The sequence below is a fragment of the Dermacentor variabilis genome, unplaced genomic scaffold (genome assembly GCF_050947875.1).
Source record: "Dermacentor variabilis isolate Ectoservices unplaced genomic scaffold, ASM5094787v1 scaffold_20, whole genome shotgun sequence".
In the NCBI taxonomy this organism is placed as follows: domain Eukaryota; kingdom Metazoa; phylum Arthropoda; class Arachnida; order Ixodida; family Ixodidae; genus Dermacentor; species Dermacentor variabilis.
The window spans coordinates 2,106,191-2,112,895 of record NW_027460368.1 but is presented as its reverse complement, the minus strand read 5'-3'; the positions used below and the strand labels follow the sequence as shown (position 1 = coordinate 2,112,895).

Below are 6,705 nucleotides of genomic sequence, written 5' to 3'. Positions count from 1 at the left end.
TTCCTGGTCATCATGACTGGATGTAGGGGCGTAGACCTGTACAATCTTCATTTTGTACCTCTTATTAAGTTTCACAACAAGACCTGCCACCCTCTCGTTAATGCTATAGAATTCCTGTATGTTACCAGCTATATTCTTATTAATCAGGAATCCGACTCCTAGTTCTCTTCTATCCGCTAAGCCCCGGTAGCACAGGACGTGTCCGCTATTTAGCACTGTATATGCTTCTTTCGGCCTCCTAACTTCACTGAGCCCTATTATATCCCATTTACTGCCCTCTAATTCCTCCAATAGCACTGCTAGACTCGCCTCACTAGATAACGTTCTAGCGTTAAACGTTGCCAGGTTCATATTCCAATGGCGGCCTGTCCGGAGCCAGTGATTCTTAGCACCCTCTGCTGCGTCGCAGGTCTGACCGCCGCCGTGGTCAGTTGCTTCGCAGCTGCTGGGGACTGAGGGCCGGGGTTTGATTGTTGTGTTCATAGGAGGTTGTGGCCAAGTACTGCACCAGGGTAGCCAATCCTGCTCTGGTGAGGGAGTGCGTTACCGGTTCTGGTCACCGGGATCAGGCCACACTCCAGGCCTGTTTGTGCAATTTTATCAACACGCGGATTTTTTTTTTAATCCGGTGGAAAATTGCCGGCACCGGGATTCGAACCACGGACCTCTTGCACGCGAGGCGGGTGTTCTACCTCTACGCCACCGCTGCAATAATAATAGGCTCCTGTAATGTCTGAAAACGCCACATGTAACGGTCTGCTTTCTACTCTTGATATTTCAATACATTGAGTAAAAACAAATAAGTTATCATCGAAACACCCACCTGTTCTGAAGCAATTCTGAAGTTCTCCCAAAATGCAATTGTTCTCTGCCCATGCTTGCAGCTTTATTTTAATTGCCTACATTGCTAGCCTGTGTATTACCGTTGTAATGGTCAACGGTCTATACGAGTGAATTCTATCTTTCTCGCCCTTACCTTCATAAATTAAATTCATTCTACTTTGTCGCCAACTGTCTGGTATTCGTCTATCTTTTAAAATTTTTTGCACTGCTTTTACCAGAGTCTTCCTTACTTTTTGGCCCTAGTTCATTGATAAGCCTAACAGGAACCTCGTCTAGCCGTGAGGCTGTGCGCTTAGGAATTTTCTCTTCTGATTTCTTCTAGCTGAAATTTGTCAACACCAGCTCCTTTTCCAGCTGGTTCCCTTTCATGCTCTTATTTTCTTCAAATTCAACCTCGTCATTGCCTTGAAAACATTCGGCTGCTATTTTTCTGATGTAGTTTAATGTCGCTTCCCCTTCCAGTTTGTTTCAATCTTCGTCTAGGATATGTTGTCTCGTTGACTTCCTGCCTGATAATTTTATGTGGTTCCGAGATATTCTTGGCGCGGCCTTCTTTTTCCCACGTATTTCTGACAATCAACATTCACTTTCACTTTTATCTTTGCTTGCACCAGTATTTGAACCATAGACGTTTTCTCCCCGTATTTTTCCCATTAAGGGGCCGCATCATCCTGCGGCAACTGCGCCTTCTTTGCCTACCTGTGCACCCGGGATGCTTTCTATTGTTCGGTGATCGCTTCTCGTATCTGCGTGTTCCACCAGCTTTTACAGCGAAGCTGCATAGCTCTACCTTCCAAGGAAATTTTCGTTTCGTTGGCATGGTAAGCAAAAAACTCCTCATACTTGGGCCGATCCCGAAGATAGTGCAATGCAGGGCCGACCCGCGGCGGAGGTGGAGTTCGCCATTAAGGGGCCACATACACAGCTTGCGTTGAGAGACAAAGCTGGCAATATCATTACTAATATGGATGAGATAGTTCAAGTGGCTGAAGAGTTCTATAGAGATTAATTATTATTTTATTTTATTTATTTATTTACATATACTGCCATCTTGCATAGCAAGATATTGCAGGAGTGAATGCATACATATGTCAATCAATTGAAGAATACATTTGAGTGGCAAAAAGAAAACAAACACTAGAAAAAACAATATCAGGAATAGCTAGTTGATTAATGAACATGATTAGGTAATATGTTGGCAAATACCTCACTTGGTAACTCGCGCAAGGACCCCTCAAGGCCATTCCAAATCACAATTGTATGGGGAAAAAAGGAAAACTTAAAACAATCAATCGTTGCATTCAAAGTAACAATGTTAAGATGATGACTTCTTCTGGTGGGCCGAGAAGAAGGGTTAGTGATAACAATAGGTGCATTGGCATAAGTGCATAAGTCTTCCCATGAACAATTTTATGTAGCAGAACAACACGGTCAGAAGTACGTCTAAGGGCCAGTGGCTTTAATAGTAGTAGACTCGCATGTGATGTCGGTGAGAACTGGCGGTCATAACGATTATATATAAACCTTATGCCCTTTTTCTGAATAGACTCAAGCATGTCTATGTCTTTGGAATCATGTGGCAACCACACTACCGACGCGTATTCAAGTAGAGGCCTTATTAGTGATCTGTATGCCATTAATTTACATTCTTTAGTTGCATCTCGTAAGTTTCTTTTAAGAAAACCCAGTTTTCTCAACGCCTTGTTGGTTATACAGTTAATGTGAGCATGCCATTTTAGATCAGGGGAGAAAGTAACACCAAGGTATTTGAACGTGTGGACGCTTGCAAGCTTGTGCGCTTCATTAAAATATGTAAATTGTAATGGTTGTTTTTTATTCGAAAAAGTCATTGATACGGTTTTCTTAAAATTAAGTGACATTTGCCATGTTCTGCTCCATTCGCAAAAACGGGTGAAGACATCATTCAGCTCCAACTGATCATGATTACAACTTATAGTAGAATAAAGGACGCAGTCATCAGCATATAGTCTTATTTTGACAGAAGTGCCCGCGGTTACTTCAACGACATCATTTACATAGACTACAAACAGCAAAGGACCCAAGACAGATCCCTGTGGTGCACCGGATGTAACATTGACACGACATGAGTGAACATGGTTAAATGCAACAAACTTGGTTCTTGTACTTAGGTAGTCCTGTATCCAACCTAGTAATTTATAATCATGAATTATTGCCCTGAGTTTAATCAGAAGCTTTTTATGGCACAATGTGTCAAAAGCTTTACTGTAATCAATAAAAATGGCATCAAGTTGTCCTCTAAGGTTAAGTGCGGATGCAATATCATGAGAGAATTCTAGAAGTTGTGTTACCGTGTAGAATCCGGAACGGAAGCCATGTTGAGCATGCGAAAGAACATTATGTTCAGATAAGTACTCAATGATATATTTATGAATAATGTGTTCCAATAGTTCCAACAGTAACAGGGGCACCCACGAAGATACTGTGAGAGAGAATAGTCTAAAGGAATTTGAAATCCCACAAGTAACGCCGGAAGAAGTAAACGCCTTGGGAGCCATTCAAAGGGGGAAGGCAGCTGGGGAGGATCAGGTAACAGCAAATTTGTTGAAGGATGGTGGGCACATTGTTCTAGAAAAACTTGCCACCCTGTATACACAATGCCTAATGACCTCGAACGTACCGGAATCTTGGAAGAACGCTAACATAATCCTAATCCATAAGAAAGGGGACGCCAAAGACCTGAAAAATTATAGACCGATCAGCTTACTGTCCGTGGCCTACGAAGTATTTACTAAGCTAATCGCAAATAGAATCAGGAACACCTTAGACTTCTGTCAACCAAAGGACCAGGCAGGATTCCGTAAAGGCAACTCAAGAATAGACCATATTCACACTATCAGTCAGGTGATAGAGAAATGTGCGGATTATAACCAACCCTTATATATAGCTTTCATTGATTACGAAAAAGCGTTTGATTGAGTCGAAACCTCAGCAGTCATGGAGGCATTACGGAATGAGGGGATAGACGAGCCATATGTAAAAATACTGAAAGATATCTATAGAGGCTCCACAGCCACCGTAGTCCTCCATAAAGAAAGCAACACATTCCCAATAAAGAAAGGCGTCAGGCAGGGAGATACGATCTCTCCAATGCTATTCACAGCGTGTTTACAGGAGGTATTAAGAGACCTGGATCGGGAAGAATTGGGGATGAGAGTTAACGGAGAATACCTTAGTAACTTGCGATTCGCTGATGATATTACCTTGCTTAGCAACTCAGGGGACCAACTGCAATGCATGCTCACTGACCTGGAGAGGCAAAGCAGAAGGGTGGGTCTAAAAATTAACCTGCAGAAAACTAAAGTAATGTTTAACAGTCTCGGAAGAGAACAGCATTTTACGATAGGTAGCGGTGCACTGGAAGTGGTAAGGCAATACATCTACTTAGGACAGGTAGTGACTACGGATCGGGATCATGAGACTGAAATAATCAGAAGAATAAGAATGGGCTGGGGTACGTTTGGCAGGCATTCTCAGATCATGAACAGCAGGCTGCCATTATCCCTCTAGAGAAAAGTGTGTAACAGCTGTGTCTTACCAGTACTCACGTGCGAGGCAGAAACCTGGAGGCTTACGAAAATGGTTCTACTTAAATTGAGGACGACGCAACGGGCTATGGAAAGAAGAATGATGGGTGTAACGTTAAGGGATAAGAAAAGAGCAGATTGGGTGAGGGAAGAAACGCGAGTAAATGACATCATAGTTGAAATGAAGAAAAAGAAATGGGGCATGGGCAGGACATGTAATGAGGAAGGAAGATAACCGATGGTGATTAAGGGTTACGGACTGGATTCTAAGGGAAGGGAAGCGTAGCAGGGGGTGGCAGAAAGTTAGGTGGGCGGATGAGATTAAGAAGTTTGCAGGGACAACATGGCCAGAATTAGTACGTTACAGGGGTTGCTGGAGAAGTATGGGAGAGGCCTTTGCCCTGCAGTGGGCGTAACCAGCCTGATGACGATACACAGCTTCGCTGGTCATCCTTCTTCACAGAGTGGACGGGCACTGAATTTTTTCGGTTTCTTTTTTTCTTTCCAACGAACATGTTGTTCCTCGTTCCGTATGTCTGTCGTTATTACACTTAGAAGCTCACCATATTCCCACTCTTTACTCGGCCATTTGCCAAGTGCTTCCCGGACTCTTGTGCCTGTATCTGTTATTTGTTCACCGTTCAAACTCATTACACCAGCGCTCTTCAGCGCCCCTAGCGACGCCGTGAAATTTCATCGCTCATCGCGCCTCTCCCGCGCACAGCGCAGATACGCCGGCCGTCACACTGCCCCTTTCTAGCCACCATACCGTGGCCTTCTCCAGGCATTGCAAGGGAAGCCATTATGTGCTGCGCGGAATTATGTTTTTTAAACCAAGTCTTGCTTGAAAATACTGATAGCATATTTGCACTTGAACTTCATTTTTGTTTTCTTATATATTATTTTACTTGATACTGAGTGACCATGCTTTCAAAATTTACTTTGACTCGTTTTTCGTTTGCTTGTTTTTAATACCTCACGCTTAAGTGTGGCGCATCATGCCTTACAACATTTCCTTATTTTCCACATGTAAAATAAAGAAATACTTATTAACGGAGAAAATTACTTTCTACGTTAATAAGTCTATTTTGTAATTTTCATCATTTATAACGCCTTAGTTCATACACTGCGAGTGAAGTGGAAACGTGCTTTCGACTGATACCATAGCTAAATCTATATATCGCTAATTACAAAAAATGATTGTCAGTGTTTGAAATTCAGTCGGCCGGATGGTAAATCCTTTTGAAAAGAAAAATGAGGATGGAGCAAAGAAAAAAAGAGACGCCATACGAGCCTGCCAGGATTCGAACCTGGAATCTTCTGATCCGTAGTCAGACGCGTTATCCGTTGCGCCACAGGCCCCGATCGAAAGTAAAATGGTAAGCGGCGCTGTCAACAGTTCTATTAACGGACAGTGTTTTCGCAAGTGATCCATCGCGGTGAGGAGGAGGAGGAGGAGGAACGAACTTTTATTGTGCGAAAAGTCGCAGTCTCCCAGTCTAGAAAGTCGTTGGCTGCGGCAGGTGACCAGTCCAGAAGACTTCGCTAATCCTCGTTTTCCTGATAGCTTGTGGCGATTCTGACGCTTCACCTTGAGTGCTTTTCTCGCGGTGTGGGCACACCAACACCACGTGTTGGAGGGTGTCCGGTGCATCACAGAATCGGCATAAGTATAAGAATTGTATGTACGGGGTGAATCCGGTGCATGGTAATTCCATGGACATATGTATCCGTTTGTAGTCCGCGGAGGGTGGTGGTTTCTTCCTTGCCTAATTCTGGATGTTGTAGTGGATACTGTCTTCTTTCGAATGGGTAGTGTCGCAATATTGCGGGGTACTTGATGGGAATGTCCTCCACCCTCGTCGCTTCCCGGAGCCCATGCGGCAGGAAATCACGGCTGCAAGCTTATGCTGTCGGGCGACGGTGATCACTTTTTCTTGGCGTTGTGTCCAATGCGACCGGCCTTTCTCCAGCTAGTGTAGCCAATCGGAATCCATTGAAAGTGATATGCCCGAAAGTAGTGGATCCTGCAGAGTGCAGCCCCAGTGTGAATGCAGTCATTGTGTACTCGAGTATGAAGGAGGCATTGTGGTTAGTCCAGAAGGCTCAATTTACCATCACAACACGCCGCGGCGGCCGCATTCTGATGCGGGCGGAATGCAAGCACGCTCGTGTGCTTAGATTTGAATGCATCTTCACGAACCGCAAGTGGTCGAAATTATTCCGGAGTGCCCCACAAGGGCGCGCCTCACAATCATGTGGTGGTGGTATTGGCACACAGAACCACAAAATGTAA

At 44.1% G+C, this 6,705-nt stretch overlaps 1 non-coding gene across 1 annotated transcript; it reads right to left on the bottom strand.

Moving 5' to 3' along the window:
- Positions 1-5,698: 5,698 nt before the first annotated feature.
- TRNAR-ACG (transfer RNA arginine (anticodon ACG)) lies at positions 5,699-5,771 on the bottom strand. The gene has a single exon. It is a non-coding gene; the product is annotated as a tRNA-Arg (tRNA).
- Between the last annotated feature and the right edge of the window lie 934 nt (positions 5,772-6,705).